This window comes from Hippichthys cyanospilos, chromosome 4 (assembly GCF_059441005.1).
Source record: "Hippichthys cyanospilos isolate Australia breed blue-spotted pipefish chromosome 4, RoL_Hcya_1.0, whole genome shotgun sequence".
NCBI classification, from domain to species: Eukaryota; Metazoa; Chordata; class Actinopteri; order Syngnathiformes; family Syngnathidae; genus Hippichthys; species Hippichthys cyanospilos.
Genome location: NC_142372.1, coordinates 15,312,252 through 15,328,699, shown reverse-complemented (window position 1 = coordinate 15,328,699; position 16,448 = coordinate 15,312,252).

Sequence of the window (16,448 nt, the reverse complement as noted above, 5' to 3'; positions counted from 1 at the left end):
AAGTCACACATTCACACGCGCGTTGAAAAAGTGCTCATGGATCTGCATAGCATTTCATTGCTTAGCTCAGATCCCAGCAGGCCAGGGGTAATATTGTTCGGCGCCGAATGGCAAACAAAGCTTCCACTCACACTATTTGTCTACCTTCGATCATTTCTTGTTTTCATATGTTCTTATATGTCTGCATTAACATACGGCATGTGTGCTCATTTTACATTTGTGGTATGGAAAACCTTCCCCCGAGGGACTCATCTATAACGTGCGTGCGTGTCAGTGGCTCGCGATAAATGAGCCAGTGTGCATGAGCGCTCCTGTGATGTGATGTGTGAGACCGGTAACTGCGGGCTCTGATGGGATGTTTTCCTTGCGATTTGGCCGACACGTCATCCGCCTCTGGTTTATGTTGCCTTTCCCTTACAGTCGTATTTGTTGATGTGTATGTGTTGCGCGAGGGTTGAAATGAGCCTGTCACAAGTGAATGATCTGACTAATCAGGTGGAGCACTGCAGAGGCCAGAGAGAAAGCCCAAATATAGTCATGGTCAGCACTATTGCCCATTCTAGTGTGTTTGTGTGTGTGTGCTATACACACTAAAAATGTGCTTTTCCTTAACCGCTTCTGGGTTACTGCGGATTTTGAGCAGGTTTGCTTAATTATTTTTGAGTCAGCAGTTGGGATCAAAGATTCTGTTTGGGCTGAAGAGCCATGACCATTTTGGCAGTTTTGTTGTGTGCTGGGAAGTTATGTTGTGTACTGAAGTTCAAGTAAATCTTATGCAGCAGTCTTAAAAACCTGTTGGTGGCTGAGTAACATCACTGATGTTGGACATTGGGGTTAAATTCGGGTGACATACCCTCGGAAATTGGGCGGGTTGTGTCAGGAAGGGTGTGTGATGCTAAACATATCATGTGAGTGACTTGCTATAGGGACCCCTGACAGAGGAGAGTTTCTTCTATTCAGAATAAATCTTTCTAAGAACAACTACTGTATACTAATAACCTGTTCAGGTTTTTCTTGATAACTTTAACTCATCAGTGTGTCTAGTTTTACCCCAAGTTACATCATAATCAAGACCTGAAGTGCTTGGTGAAATCCTCTGCTGTTGCTGTCTCAATCAAACCTTTTTAAATGTGATTAATCCAATGGATAATCTCCAATTATAATCATTGTTTTTTTTTAAAGAAGAAACTAGGCTAAACTTCATCAGGAAATTCATTTATTTTTTTATAATCTACTAAAGTTTAAAATAAGTTGAATTGAGGCGTAAAAACTTATTATTTATTATCTTCTATCCATATGCATTTTAGACCCCAACAATATTTGCCAAGGCTGACTGGTTAGAATATGGCGATAAGCATTAGCGCACTACTCCTATTTAGTTCACAAACACGTAATGTTACATACGGAGCCCCTAAAGGGATGCAGAAATTGTATTCTAATGTGAGATCTCACAATAGTATTGGGAGTGCAATACCTATTGCGAGATCTCACAAAAATTATTGCGGGATCCCCCAATACTTATTTCCTACATTAGTGAACCGTAAGTTAAACAAACACAGCGAAGGAGAAGCCTGAGCCTACACATCATGCGTGGAAGAAGTTTATTCATTTTTATTTTAGTATTTTTCTAACCTTTAAAAACATAAAATCCGTTCTTGCACGTAGACATGGCTCTGACATAATTGAGAGACATTTGAAAAGAATATTTAGGGTGAGGGGGCTTTCTCATTGTAATGGCTACTTAAGTAAAGTTAGCAAGACAGTGGCAGATTGTCTGAACACCAATGATGGCTTTACCCCTCATGAATAACACAGACTACTTGCTACAATGTCCAAAAAAGACATTTGTAAAATATTGAAACCGTCACTTTCACTAAAAAGACACCTTTGATCCTTATGCGCGGCAGTGGCTGGGCAAGTGCGCAGGGACCGTCTGCAAATTGCTAGATGAAGGGTAAAAAATCCCAACAAAGCCACAATGTGTGAACTATTAAAGAGCTCTCCATGATTATATCACAACAGCGCTTTTAGATATGAAAGCTTTTATTTTGGGGCATGTTTTCTTTTTAACAATCATTAATAAACTCACTATTAATCAATAGCTCCAATATTGCTAAATATAAAGACTCCAAAATCTCTGCGCACATGGACCCAGCAGTTTTTCGAGTATGTTCTTGTGATGTCCCATGACAGGCCGTTTTTAGCCTTCTGTTGCCTCATGCTGCTTGGATAAGAAATAAAATCCATCACTTAAGTGCTATTGTGAGGCACACAAAAACAAGCACCTCTCTCAAGCAATGTTACCAGCTGTCCTTAATAGTATGTAGGAGTTGTCCCCGAATTGGCTCTGACAACTTGTTTTTATTCTATTCCAAATCCACCCTCCTGACATAATGAAGCCCAAACAGACAAAACTTGTGAAGGTTAGGCGACAGCCCACTTACAAATCCTCCATCCATCCGCTTTGTGATCCAATTACTGATAAATGCGCTTTGTCGCACTCATTCCCTTTGGTAAATATTGATGTTGCTTTGGTTCACAATAATGTTGGGTTGGAAACAGCCAAGGAAATTAGTAGTGCTCTTGTTCATTATCGTCCGCTAATGTTTGTTTACCTAATTTGATTGGACCATCACCTTCACAAAGGCACAACATGCCCCCATCCCCTCCTCCTCTTCTGCTATATTGATGTGAGTGCAAAGTGTTGAAAGAGTGCAAGGTAATTGACCTGAAAGGTGAATATGCACGGTGAAAGTTGTTCTCTTATTTCTTATTTGTCTGGATCGTCATCAAATATTCGATATGACATATGATTTCCTTCACAATGACGTGGTCACAAGTAATGAGACACTACTGTCATAATGAAATAGGGTTTGATTAGGAATCTTCCATTCATCCCTCAGTTTTCTTGTGCTTGGCCTGGCGTATTTTGGAGAGGTTAACTCTGTTAGTTAAAAGATTTTAGAAAATTCAACTATTTTGAGTTTTATTGCATTACCGTGGTTTCAACTTCTGGCGACAGTCAAGAGGTATTGCAGCCTAGGTCATTTGTATGTTCTGCAATTACTCTGTGTTTCTATATAGATTGTGCTAGCCATTCCTTTTGTCGGATACTGTTTTGTCTGGAATCATGATTTTGCTCACTTGCTGGTGCGTTTTGGGTCATTGTCTTGTTGAAACATACATTGACTGTCCACTTCAGGCTCTGATTGACCTTTGTTTTTCAATCCCCCAACATCCAAGGACAAGAAGTAAAATGCATAAAAACGGATATAATCAATGTCTAGAAAGCATAATGTTAGCTATTAAAAAATGCATTGTGCTAAAAGAAGATCATTTTAACTCTGACTGAAATTAATTACACTTAATCTGTTAATCTGACATGGCACCTAATAATATTTATTGATTAATTTGATAGATTTCTTGGCAATTACTTGTTGAACCTCTAAAAGTCAGTTAAGATTACACATTAAAAGAGCAAGGTTTTTTTTTTTTAAACAAGGCATAGATTCATTTGAAAGGATACTCAACTTTTCACCATCGTGCTTACCACGTTCTACAAAACATTTTTTTTTTAAATAACATTTTTTGTGGATGGCTCACTCACCTGACTGATGGGAGTATGAGTATAGCCTGTCTTTTGACTCCTACATGACAGTTAATACAATAGATAGATGTCTTTTCCCATGGACAGCCGAAGAGCTGTAGTCAAATCCCCATTTTTACTTTTCCCCAAGTTCATTTTTTTTTTCCTTTTCCTTCAATGACTATTATTTCCTCACTTGTCTCCTCCTCACGAGTCCTCCTGGTAGCTCGAGTCGAATCGGTCGCTCTCCTCCTCCTCTAGGGCCCGCTCTAATTGAACATGGGGTCGGTGGTCGTACAGAATCTTCCAGCTGAGAAGAGGAGAAAGACTTTAATTCCAGCTCTCAGGATGGGACGGTGACACACAATGGCCTCGCCATCCTCTATGCCCCCCATAGATTCCCTGCTGAAAGCCCTCTCCTCAGGCAGCTTTTTAATAGGCCTTCTCTAACCCCACGTGCACTTGCGCACACACGCGCACGTAAACACACATGTATCAACGCGCAAATACACGTGCACCTTTGCAACTAAACACATGTACTAACCGCATCACGCACGCGTACACATACACACACGCACGCACACACGCACATTCAAGCCTTTGACCCCCCTGTGTGTATCTGTCACTTGTACTGCAGCTCACACTGCGTTGGGTTGTTTGAAGTGCTCCTAAGGCCAGATGACAGCCTTTTAACTTTCCATATCATGCAGAGGTGGAGCCGCTAAGCAAAGGCTACTTCTCTCACAAGCCACAATCGTAAGAAAAGTACTTCAAAATAGACTTCATGCAAGGTTCTTGGCAATTTCCTCCCCAGTATTTTAAACTTTCTTGATGCACGCTGTTTCACAGGAAAAAAAGAATTAGGACAGAAGAGTGCTGTTCGGATTTGCTTTTTGATTTTCATTTCTTTATAAAAGTACATTTTAGTACAAATTGCACTGGTTAAATTCTTAACTTTTGCAAGGTTTTTACAGATCTAGTTTAAATCCCCCTAACCCACCCCCATGAATTTCAGGAGAATATCCAAGATTGATCATGACGCCTTCTGGGATGCTAGTAGAATCTCATATTTGGCCACTGAAAATAATGGCATATGTTGACTGTTGTCGACATATTGATGTTTTAACATCTTTACTATCTTTTTATAAAACCAAAAAGTCTGCTATGCTACGTCATGCTACGTATATAGCACATGGAAACGGATCACACGCAGTCATTCATGAGTGAACCATGCGGAAAAATGCACACGCGCACACACGCACACACGAACGCATGCACTCCATTACATCAGTTAACCACAGTGTCACACTGGGCAATGTGAGTCTTTCTGATGTACACACAACAACAACCGCAAAAATAATAATTTTCTTTTTCTTCCTTTTTTTTTTAACTTTTTGATGGTCTCAATCAAAAGTGAGCAATGTTATCATTGAAAATGTACAGTTAATTTCATGCTGGCTGTGCACATCCATTTATACAAAGTAAGCCTACGGTATGATTTTATGTGCAATCATAATTAAACAACCTTTTTTTTTCGCTTTGGCCATCCTGCAGGGTAATTGATAGTGTTTTCTACAATTATTTTCAGGCATATCCTAAATTTAGTTGTGGCTATAACCTCTTTGAATGTGTCAGTGAAAACTGAGCCATGCTGTAATTATACTCAGTCACAGGGCCTCTGGCCAAATTGGGGCTCCAAGCAAAAATTTATATGGAGGCACTGCACCCCACCTCTCCCATAACAAATGTGTCATTGATACAAAATGACCGAACCTAAAACATGCCAATTTGACAACTTTTATTAACTGTCAAAATAATAATAATAATAATAATCCAATCCACTTTATTTATATAGCATAATCTTAACAAACACAAGTGCTGAATCCAAAGTGCTGTGCAGGAAAAATAAAACAATGAATAGGTAACACAATAAAATCACAACAAAACAGTCAAATCAAGTAAAATAAATAAAATAAGATCAAATAAAATCAAAATCAACTCTCTGCCAGGTGTCGAAAGCCATGAAAAAAAGGTGGGTTTTAAGAAGAGTTTTAAAAAGTGGGAGGCCTGTCTAACATGCAGCGGCAATTCATTCCACAGTTTTGCAGCTGCGACAGTGAATGCTTGATCGCCTCTGAGCTTAAGTCTAGCTTTAGGCACTCCCAGGAGCAGCTGATCAGATGACCTGAGAGAATGGCTAGCTCAGATAGATAAGATGGGGCAAGGTCATTCAAGACTTTAAAAGCAAATAAGATCATTTTAAAACAAATTCTAAAATGGACAGGCAGCCAGTGAAGTGAAGCTAAAATCTGTGAAATGCTCATATTTACTTTCGCTAGTTAAAAGCCTGTTTGAGCAGCTGATCAGATGACCTGAGAGAATGGCTAGCTCAGATAGATAAGATGGGGCAAGGTCATTCAAGACTTTAAAAGCAAATAAGATCATTTTAAAACAAATTCTAAAATGGACAGGCAGCCTGTGAAGTGAAGCTAAAATCTGTGAAATGCTCATATTTACTTTCGCCAGTTAAAAGCCTGTTTGAGAAAAACAGGTGTAATAATTAAAACAACCTGAGACCACCAATCAATCATGTCAAAATGATCAACAGGAAAATGTGTATCCGCAACTGGGCCTTTTACAGAGGAACACACAGAACCATCTTTAATGCAGTCATCGACAAGATCACTATGACAAAACCTACTTTGTGTAAATGGATGTGCATTGCCAGCATTGAAATTAACTGCGCATTTTCAAGTCATTAATTTATTAGTGGTTCATTATTACTGCCATTATTGCTCTCTTATGGATTTTGTTGTTGCTGTTTTTTGTTTTATTGCCTACCTTATTATTTGCTCAATTATGGAATGTAGTGCTCTTGTGTTTGATGTGTTTAGATCTGGAGCCAGAAAATGTATATCATTACACACAAAAACAACAACACACACAAAAAAAAAACTCACAAGAGGGTTTTTTTTTTATTATTACATATTTTTAAATTTTTCATCTATGTTTGTTTGTTTTTGTTTTGTTTTTTAATGTGCTGAAATTTTTTAAGTTCAAATTGCTCACATGTAACCAGTAATGCAAATGGATGCACCCCATTTTGTGCTACAAAACAAACTAACTTGAAACAAACTTCTTCCCACTCCTTTTCAGACTTGGGGAGAGGACTTGTGGTTTCCTTTTTTTCCTTTTTACTCATTTTGATGGAGTCTGCTTTGCAACTGCATGTATTTTTGTTCTTTTATTTGTGTGTTCATGTGTACTTTTTCCCACTTGTTTGAAATAAATAAATAAACTAAACTAACATTCTTCCCAATCAGACAACATTGCCAAAAATAAGTCGTCTTCATATTTGTGCTTTAATTCATAACACTCTGTTGTGATTTCCACAGCAGGCTTGGCAGGCGGCTAAAGCTAGCATCGATTTACAGCTGACTGGCGAACAAACAAACAAGCTCTGTCTTTACTCAAATTGTGGCCAGGGCATGACTAATTTTGGACTCATATTGTTTTTTTTGTTTTTTTATAAGCTTGGCTTTTGCTGTGTGAAAAGTGCACATAAGTTGTCAAGTGGAACTGTGAATGAAACTATAACTAAAAATGAAGATAACCAGCTTCCGAAAAAGTATTTCTCTGCATGTTTTGAATCACTAAGGAGCTACAGGCAATGTCTCTCAAAATTGAGGACACCACTCACATCTGTGTAAATATTTGATTTGAACTTTACATGAGGAGACTGTAATTTGCATTTACGGCTCAGACCTTTTAACACTAACAGTTCATTTAACACTGGGGAGCAAACGACCGGTTGAGCGCAATTTTTACATTTTCATCTAATAGATGTACAGTACTCTGTTTTCTTGTCAGCAGGTTGTTTTGGTTGCTACCCCAGTAAACTACATGTACATCTGTTTTGATTTTGCATTGAATCAATGTTAGGAATCAGTATTGATTCAACCATATTCTAAATAGTAATATGCATGTACATTTTTCACCAATGAGTTTCTGCTCATAGGTTATGAATGTTATGAGGTAAATCTATCTTTACAAATTTCATCATTTAATATCAGTAGGCTATATTGAACACACAACGTTGTTAGCTGACCGAGTGAATTAGATTGTTAAAAATTTTACTTTACCATTAGTCAATACCATATAATAGTGAAGCTGCATTTCCAATCACTTTAAAAAATATTAACAAGGAACAGACATGTTTTATGAAAATAGATTTACTGTAAGTCAAGGTAACATGATTTTTTTTTTCCTCCCCACACAGTTGTTTCTGTCATGTTCTGTTGGGATTTGTTGTTTTATTTTTCGTCTTGTGTTGTGGAACAATAATGGGGTTTTCTGATCTTTTCTGTTTGTGGGTTTTTGTTCCAAGTTCATGTTTCTGTTCCCCTTGCCAGTGTCTCGTCAGCGTCATTATGTCCACCTGTCCTTGTTAACCTGCCCCCCTCCCCCACATGTGTAGTTTTGCTGTTTCGTGTTGTCTCGTTGGTTGTGAGTGTATTTAGTTTCCAGTCTCCTTTCAGTTTTTGTGAGGTTGTTGTCTTGGAAATGTGGTCTTAGAGTTGTTTGTCTCTATGATTTTCATTCCCGTTTTTTCCATTTGAGACAGTTCAGGTATTTCTTTGGTAGTACAGTCGTTGATTTCTGTGTTTTTGGTTGTTACTTTGTATGCCGTTTTGTCTGTGGTTGTTTCCCACCATCTTTTGGTTGGATATTAATCCATGCGTCTTGGGTCCACTTCCACACCCGGCAATGGCAGAACGTGACAGTTTCTATTTATCCATAGTTTTCTTGACCTGGAAATGCACTAAATCAAACTCTTATTTTTCCATACTTATGTATGAACCCTATTCATACATTACTAATATGCGACTTTGCGCTGCTGGCAGCAGTGTCGGTGTGCTCTATTCACTCAAGCTATTGGATCGTCGCTGATGTTTTTGCCCTGAATAATAATTCTGCCTGCTGGAAAGAGTGCAGGTTGTAGCGCAGCATCTTGGCATTCATCTCTTTCCTTCTTTTCGTGCCGTCGTCTCTCCTCCTTCACCCTGTGGCTTCGCCCTTCCATTTCCTTCCAGCCATCGTCCTCTAATCTCCGTGGACCAAACATGCGCCTCAGTGACATAAAGAGACAGTTTATAGTCAGGATGAGAAGCAAGAGAGACAGCTTATCCGCTCAGTGTGACACCTATTTGCCATTGATTTGGACAGTGTGAAGGCCAGCAAGGCCACCTTTTTGTTTGGGATATAGTGAGAAGAAAAACAGGGAAACAAGAGTTTGTTGCTTTTGCTATTGGCCTCAGCATGCTTATCTGATTGATAAACAAGGTCGTTTCGAGGATGCTACAGTGGCAGAAAACGAAGTGGCTGATGCAGCAGGCTGCTTGTAAAGCGCCACTATGTGCCAATGTGTATAGGGCATGAGACCATTGATCTGCAGGGAGAACTAATTTGCTATGGCACTAAAGCAGGGGGGAGCTAACTTTATGTTGTTAGCCGGTGTCACATCCAGGCAGCGTTCAATATTCTTGCTAACCGAGACAAAAAAAAGAGCAGAGCACTGACAACCGTGCAGTATAATGTGAGTGGTGTGCTTACCTGCAAACAGCTATGGGCAGTAATTCAGAACTTTTTCAACAGGAAAAACATTAACATTCTACATGGTGAGAGTTTAGAAAACTTTGGTTGCCGTCCACGTTTTAAGGATTTGACTATTCACTTGTTTTGTGCTCTTTCTATATCACCCTCAATTTCCCAAAATGGCACGAAACCCACAGCTAACTAGAAAGGTAGCAAATGACACACCAGGAACTGTTCATAATGCATTTACCGCTAGTCAATCTGGTGACTGATGGTTGTGTTATTATATGAACTAATGCAATCTTGGATGTTTGGGCGCATTTGTAATGTGCTAAACTGGTCAATGCACTCACCATTATCCAACTTTTTTTGCTTGGTCCCAGTGGTGTGACAGTGTAGTAACATTTATATTTCCTCCCACTGCAACTTGAGTTAACCTGCTGTTGTCTTTTTTATTTTGGTTTGTCAAATGAATAATAAAATGTTTCCATGTACCCCTGGCAATGTGCTCACAGACCAGTCATTGCCGATATATTGAATTTGTATTTTTATTGACATTTTATATGTGTGTGTATAAAAAAAAAAAAATATATATATATATATATATATATATATATATATATATATATATATATATATATATATATATATATGATATTGATGAATGCGAGCATATTAATTAATTACTTTATTTATTTATTTTGGGTGACAACTTGTACATAACACCAAAAATCAATTGGCACACCACACCTTGCTGTCCCACACTTGGAACTCGACGCCAGACAGCTGGACTCCCTGTGGTCTGACTTTGTTTCCCATGATTTGACGCCACAGCAGCAGGACATAGTTCTCGTTTGGGTGTGCCGTGAATGTGTTAGTCAGCAGATTAAATTCATTTTTGATTGGTTTATTGTCTGAAATGCTACAGTACCATTTTGTGTGCCTTATTTTGGTCAGTTTTACACAAATGTGCATTGTCATTAGTGAATATTCTCTGGCAGACAAGCCAGAAATAAACACGTGATGCTACTTGAGCTAGCTTCTGGAATTGCTGAGTCAAATACTACTAGAGATATCGCTACAAATGTAGTTCCAAACTTCAGACATGGATGGCGCAGCACTCAATTTTAAATCTTTGTTTTATTGTTTTCTCCCAAAAATGGTTTGTGTTGGTTTGGGGGCACTTGGCTGAAAAAAAGATTTCACATGGTGTACATTGTTGAAAAAAAAAGGTTGAGAGTCACTGTGCTATTTTGTACCCAGATGGTTTGGTGCTACCCAAGTTTCCCCTTGTCGTGTTTACAGTCCAGGAAAAAAAAAAGCGGTTTCACTGCAACATAATATGTATTACCTGCAGCTTTGACGCAGGGGGAGTTGTTCAAGTTGTGCATTCTCCCCAACACATTAAGACAGTCTACACATCACAGCAAGATATGTAAAAACAAGCCATGTTGTTGTTGTTGTTGTTTTCAACCACTTTGTGAATTTTCTATCAGCAGGCTTTCTTTTCATTTGACCCACTTTATTTACATAGAAAATCATGACATTCATTGTTAGAGATTCACACCAATGTAAGATGTCAACTTTTTTTTTTTGATTCACAATGACTAAAGTAGCTGCAGTCCTTGTGTAAATGTACATTGTATGTGTGTTTTTAAGAGATTTGAAAGATGAATATTTTTGCGCAGATGGTCCTGATGAAATAATGAATACACTCATGCATACAAGAACCACTTGAAACCAATAGAATAGATCAGCCAGTGAACTGAATGCTACTGTAAAACCAGCTATTTTTCTCAAATATCATTTACTTGGCTAAGAAACGGAAGATGAATATATGAATATAGCTGAAATATCCATCAAGTGAGCAGAACCAAAAGTCATAGACATTATGATGAATGGAGATGAATAGTTAAACAGGAATGAATAACCCGAATGGATTTGTCGTCATCTCAATATGATGTGGAGTTTTCAATGTTTCTGTGAAGCTTATAATACTCTGTTATGCATTTGGAATTGTTGCATAATTTAACAATTTACAGGTGTCTTAATTATGCCATCTGCAAAAAAAAAAAAAAAATCTAACTTGTTCATTATTGCAAGCTGGGCAGCCAAGAGAATGGCAATGAAATGAATATAATAGACTATTAAAATTAAATTGATACAATTTAATTTAAGTCATGTAGGTCAGTGCTTGTGAGAGTAGGCTCTGACTGCTCGCCACTGTAGAAGGGACAATGTGGATATTCCAGTGGCTAGTTCTATGTATTGAATTAAATGGGGCAAAACCCTCTTTGAAGGGGTGCATACATTGATGACTATAAACATGATCTAATCGGTAAATAATTACATTTCTTTGACAAGTATTAGTAGTATTTTTTTTATAGAGCATGTGGCCTCTTTTGTAGTTTCAGTGAATTGTATAATTCACCCTGAGGTGTAATTAACCAGGTCTTGTGAAGACTATTGCTCTTAGTGATGAAATCTTTCTATCATTATTACAGAGTTGCACTCATCCTGCCACAGTGTTTTCCCCGAAGTGACTGATGTGTGTATGTTTGTGTTTGACAAGAAGGGGCTCTCCCAAGCTCCACGCCCTGCAGGTAATGAGGACCCGTCTGCTGTGCGTATGCGTGTGTGTGCGTGTATAAGGGTGTGACCCAGCCTGCTTGTCTGCGTAGATGTGATTTCACAGTGACAAAGCACTATAATAGCAGGCTAGGCTTTAGCCATGAAGGACTAGGGATTATCCATCGGTTAACCAACAAAGCTCCCAGAACACCCACTTTTGAAAGGTTCTAAAGGCTTCACACTGGGTGAGAATGGAATGGATAGGAACAGATTTGAAGAGAATAACGTTGTTTTTTCCTCCATTCTAATTGGAGTACTTTCAGAATAACAGAATTCATAGTACTTTAGGGTGTTTCTTCTTGCACCAACTTCATGCTCATCCGCCCCGAAAGACCCTCTTTCTGGCAAATGAAATCTTGGTGATAAAGGTCTTTGCTTGCTGGCGTTGGAGCCGTGGCTCTGCATCTTAAAGAACCAGCTTGGCCAGATAGTCATCTCACTTTCTTCTGCTGATGCTTTATCAGGATCTCTCACACTGGTCCGTCTTTGGCGGGACTGATGCTGTGCATGGTAATGTTGGATGACAGCCAGTACATTTCCAAATATATTGACCCATCTCCCTCCTGCATGTTAATGTGCGATTTGGTCCCACTGATAGGAGCGCCAACAGCCTACATTTTTGCAAAATGCTGGCAATGGAATCTGAGTCAATCTTTTATGGTAGTAGATAAAATACAACCTGCGAATTGAGTCTCCTAAGTTTGATATGTAGCAGACATTTTGGCATGAAACATATTCATTGTTTTGCTAAGGCTTGATGGGTTTCAAACACACAGGCGCACACACTGTGCGTAGAGTTTACATGCTCCCCCCATGCCTGCGTGGCTTTAAACTGCCCCCCCCCCATTATAACCTGAATGTTTACTATTTGAGCAGTTAGCTATGACCATCTGGTCCTCTATGATAGAATAAAAAAGAACATGAACATTTATATATTTCAAATGGTTCACAATGTGTTTGCCGCGGAAACGAAACATTACACCACCTGGCCTTGAATCCTCCATATAATATTAATCTCTGGACCACACTGTAGAATATTATGAACTATATAATTTTCTCTATACCAGTTCAATAATAATAATAATAATGTCCTGTTAAAATGAAGGTGCAGGTAAAGGCATATATGCAGTGGTCTTGTTATTTTCTACAGGTTATCTGGGAGCATTGACTGTAGGGGGAGTTATAAACATTAGGTTTTATAATAAAGCAATGAATTTAAATTTACTACCTGGATTTCCCCACTGTGTTGCCTTTTTTTTTTTTTTTTTTTTTGCAAGAACCTGTCTGATTGCAGAGCCTGCTGAGGTTCAATAAATTGAACGGGTTGCAAAATGTCCCTGGATGTGTTGTGTTACTTTATTCCATGAAGCACTTTTGTTTATAGTTTATCCAATACACAAATGTACAGTACACCTGCTCACGAAGCCACACCTGTCCCTTCATTCCCTTGAATAGAAACAAATAGTCTCTTGGCACAAAAGTTAAATTCAGAAGCACTTTCATTCTAAAAGAAAAAATATTTACATACACACACGCATATATATATATATATATATATATATATTTTTTTTTTTTTTTTTTTTTTTTTTTTTTTTCCTCTGCAATGGCTTGTTCCATTTCCCAGCTGACACCCTGAGTTTGCTGAGCACATGAAGGCACTCTTGTGAACTTTTTTTTTTTTAATCATCCCAAGCTCCTGCTTGTCATTTAATTATTCTGTCAAATGAACCATCGTCTGGACACTGTCAAGCTTTAATGCATCAGAATGAGCACATGCATTTACTCTCTAAGCACCTCTCCAAGAGTGAGTGTGTGTAATTGCCAGTTTCACTCCCGGGTCTTTAGGGAAAAGAGGACAGGAAGAAGTACGGATAGATAGCTATTAGTTTAATAACCGTTCTTACATTTCTGAAGATAAACGGTGGTGAAAGTTAATAAACAGAAATGGACCAGATACCTCCCAGTGTGTTTGCATGTTATACGTTTGGTGTGCTTTTCGTGTGCTGCATTTGACTGGCAGCCAGTGTAAAACACACAGACACTCACAGCCGCTTTGCAGCTCACCAGTGACCCCAACATGGGCAGGTTCTGTACAGACAGAATGGGAAAGAATTGAAGTGTTTTTGTTTGGGATTATGAATTTCATTCTTGCACAAGTTGTGTGCACATGTTTTTTTGTTTTTTTTCAGCTTCAATTAATTTTTCCATTTTGATTATCCAGATGAATAACCACAATAGTAAGAGGAGTGTGGGAATTCCATATTGGTTCAGAAGATGTATATCCCTAATTTTTATTTCAATAATACTCTATGCGGCTTCTGTGGGCTCAGCACAGTATTATGATTAGTATTCCCTAACTGGAATAGTGGCAACATGTACCCGTTTTCTTCCATCACATGTGCAGCCATTTTCCCACTTGCTGTTGACTGAAAATGACATCACAGTTGCTCAAAAAATGACCAATCATGGCTGAACTTGCGAATGTCTCATGGCCAAACTTTGACATCACGTGAGCTGTGATTGGTCGTTGAATTATCTTCAACATATGCAATATTAATCACAATGCTATGTTTAGACAAGTGAAGGTGCGTAAAACATTGAAAAGAAAATTTGTGACTTGACTTCCCCTTCAAAACAGTCACTATGACTTAAAGTGAGAAAAAAATATAAAATATAAAAATATATTTTGGACCCCTTTGCGCTGAATATGGACCAAGCCTGACTCAGAATTGCAAAATTAATGAATTATGAATGAATTCTTAGTATTATTAGTATGAATTATAAATATTGTGTCATTGCATAGTCTTTTCTTTTTCTGTTTCATATAACCACGTTCCTTTCTCCCTGATCTTGGATTATAACTTTGTTTTGAGACAAAGAAAATTGTCTGTGGTTGTTTGCGCCATTTGCATGAGAGAGATAATTGTGTGTTTATTTTTAGAGATGGGACCTTGCCTAAAGAGAAATTGATAAATACTGTAATTCTTAGACCAGCCATCAGGTTGTATTCAAACTTTATCCTTGCAGGTTTTTATTTTACTGGAATTCCCTTTTTTTTTTTTTTTTCAAAATTACTTGTCCTGTCTCTTGTCTACTTTAGAGTTGGCATATTTCCTATGACAACATCCACTTCAATTACCCCATGAGATGTCGAAAAAACACATATGCACACTGACCCCGAGTTCACCTCCATGTCCGAATGACAACAAACGTATGCCTTTATTTGGGCAGGGCAGCCTGTGCCGGTAATGAGACCAAGTGTGGCCAGGCGGCTGAACAAATGAATGAAGCTGCTACAGAATCAGTGGCTGTGTTTGATTTGCCTTCACTAATTGAAAGGGACCATCTGATAAATTGAGAGGATGGGATGTACATCAGAATAGCAAGAGGCACCTCTTTGTTGTTCCCCATTGCCAAGCAAATCACACCCCAGCCTGTGTTGGAACACCCAGAGGGGAGTGTGTTTCCTATGTGTGTGTGTCAGAGAGAGAAGGGGGTGAGGGAGGGAGAGCTGGGTTGCTAGGATGTGTGCGCAAGCGGCCCCGCTGAAAGCAAATGAAGGAGCACTTGTGTCAGCATTCTAGCGGGAGCGATGAGCCAAAAGCTACAATGCCACCCTTTTCTTTCTGTGCAGATTAGTGAGAGCACACCCTTTCTCTTTCCACGTATTTGACTTAACACACACAGCTCCTGCGATAGCGGGTGTGATACCATAGGAGAGGTGTCAAGAAAGGGCCAAAAACAATTCAAACCACAAGTAAAGAGACTGAAATGGTTTGGGTGTACAATAAAGGGGTAGAAATGACTCGTCGAAGGACACAAGGCTTATCGGGATTCTAGCAAAGAAAGCTGCATTTTCATTAGACGTATTGGAGACTTTTTTTTTTCTTTAAAATTGTAAATAGCAGCAACCAAAATGAATTCACCTACATGCAAAACACCATGGAAATGGCTTAGAACAACAATAACGACAATGATATAATGACATTTTCTCTATAACTGAAACAAAATGACTAAATTTGAGTTGCTTTGTCTACAAGCCTGCCTGGTTTGAGTGATTAAATGAGTCGCCAATTATATAAAATGAGGCTTCTAAGTCATGAAAAACCAAGCCGTTTTCTCGGCTCTCAAAAGCCAAGGTCATGTCTGCTGAATGGACTGAAACCATGCCCAGGTCTCACCGTCACTCAAATATCCTTACCGTGACCTGGAAAAATTGGAGCTACTACAGCTAGCATGTTTCTTGACTCCTAGACACATTTTCTACTAATTTAAACCACAAGTTTATATCCACTTTGAACATGCCAATGGGTGACCGCAGAACTTTTGCATGGCACAACAAGGCACTCTGACGTGACCGTGTCAGTGGACAGTGGACAATTCCAAGGAATGATGCATTTTCCGCTAGCTAATTTCATTTCAAAGTTGTGTGTTAATGCAAATAATGGTTCTCAATTTCTATAGGAAGATTTTTTTTTTTTTAGTAAATTCAACCTCCACATTACTTTCTTTCACTTGTAGTGTATGTAACAGATGAAATTGCCACATTTATTGAACCCCACATCTTCACAGTTAATTGGCAAACGTGAATTTATCAATTTCACACATATATGTATAAGACAGTCGTTGTTTTTTT